Source organism: Talpa occidentalis, unplaced genomic scaffold (assembly GCF_014898055.3).
Source record: "Talpa occidentalis isolate TD23 unplaced genomic scaffold, MPIMG_talOcc4v2.1 talOcc4.2970, whole genome shotgun sequence".
Lineage (NCBI taxonomy): Eukaryota > Metazoa > Chordata > Mammalia > Eulipotyphla > Talpidae > Talpa > Talpa occidentalis.
In genome coordinates, this window is record NW_023603152.1 from 2,163 (window position 1) to 4,324 (window position 2,162).

The window sequence follows — 2,162 nt, forward strand, 5'->3', positions numbered from 1 at the left end:
ATTCACTCCGGAGAAGACCTCAGAATCCCACTTAACACAGTGTGTCATAAAACCACTCTTGATAGATAGTCACACTCTGAGAACACTGCTTGCAAACCCTGTCATAGATTATTTCCGTGAAAAGAAGTTTCAAAGACGCCATTGTTGGCATCTTCAAAACAGACTAAGTTGGCCCAAGGTATGATGAAGAGGAAGAGTTGGGTCAACTCTCAAGGGGTGGTGACATGTTTTGATGTAGTTCTAGGCCAAGACTTACACTTCAGGCTTAGATGAAGAATGACTAAATAGCTAAAGTTACCTATTTCGGGGCCTCCCTGGTGGGACAAGGGGTTAAGCGTCAGCACTGTGAAGCATCCCACAGTTACTGCAGCACGAGTTTGATTCCCAGCCAGGGAGGTGACCTACATGGTGCATCAGACCTCTCCTGTCTCTCCACTTTTCCCCTCAGTAGTGTATTTCAGTCAATCCACCTGTTTTGTTCCCCACTCTGCCTCTGGTGAATCCTCTCACCCCCAACACCTCTGGCCTGTACCCCAGTTCTTTTTTTTTTTAAAGATTTATTTATTTATGCATACAAGAGCTGGGGTACAGCCCAGAGGTGTGGGGAGTGGTGAGTGGATTCACCAGTGACTGAGTGGGGAACAGAACAGGCAGATTGACCAAGGTACACTGCTGAAGGGAGCAGCGGGCGAGTCAGGAGAGGTCTCCGGTGCCATGTGGGTTGCTCCCTGGCTGGCTGGAAATCAAACTCGTGCAGCAGTGGGTGTGGATAGCTTCATAGGTAGCGTCTTAACTCTTGTGCCACCAAGGAGGCCCTGTACCCCAGTTCTTGTATGCATTAATAAGTAAATCTTAAAAAAAAAGTAACCTATTTCAATTAAAGCATTTTTATTTGCTAACATTATTAAATGTACAATCTCTGACTTGCCATGAAGAGTCTTGCTCATTGTACTTTCACCATGTGGGTATCATTATCCAGGCTGTCCTCACTTTATACACGGATAAATCAAATTATTGGCCACACACCATTCAGTATATGAATTATAAAACTTATTTTAATTTCTCAAACTCCATCATCACCAGACATTTTATATTTGTTTTCTTCCTTTTCCCCTGCAGAGAAAGAAGCCCCTGTCATGCTAATGTGACTATTCTCTTTGACAAAAGCTAGATTTCTCACTTTTTTGTGTGTTAATATATTGCAATTTTAATTCTTAAAATCCCTTTAAGACTTAGTTTTGCATGACCCTACAAGTTATTTCCCTGAGTTTACTAACTTTTTTTTAACTGAGATTTTTTTTTTTCCCCCCCGGGTCCAACATTCCAGTAAACACTGCCCAGAAACAGCTTTTTGAGTAGCTGTCTGTTCCTTTTATCAGAATCCAGGCACACACAGGAGAGCAGAGTGGTGAAGAGCAAAGTTGTTGGATCAGGCAGATCAGATTTTGCAACTTTCTGATTGTGTGACCTTCAGTGACCTCCCAAACTTCTCCATGACTCGGTTTGGGTGCTTGTGAAAAAGTAATAATGGTCTGTATTATCAGCGCTGTGAGCTTGTTGTGCAGAGTAAATGAAATGATGGAGGGTGTACTTGGAGCCCCATCAGTTAGCACTCAGGTGTATTAGCTGTTGTCATTATTCTTTTGTCATCGTCCCAATGGTGTTCAGTTGCCACATGGAGGACGACGTGGTGACAAGCACATAGCATTAGGTCCGTATTACTTTATGCCCAGGAGACTTGATCTTACTTTTGTGACTCAATCAACTATTGTTCGTTGCTACCCCATCAACAGCGGAAGCTCCTTGATGGTGAGAAATCTACTTTGCATATAATTACTTAAAAGGACATTTTAACTATGGTAGCAATTTCAATAGACTTCATGTCATTTCTAAGTCACTCAGTGTCAGAAAGCCTACCTGCTCTTCAGGGAACTGGTTCCTCCCAGGATTTCTCATGTCAGGTTGGCCTAGCACAATCAGGGAAAAATCACAGGCAGGCTATCAATCACATGGAAGTATTTATTAAGCACCTGAAAGAGAATAATTCTCTGCATTGTGAATTGCACCGACAGACACCAGCAATCGGCGCCTTATATTGAACAAAGTGCTTCTGCAGGGAGAAGAGGCCACATCTGCTGGGACGGGAAGGGGGTGTGTCATGG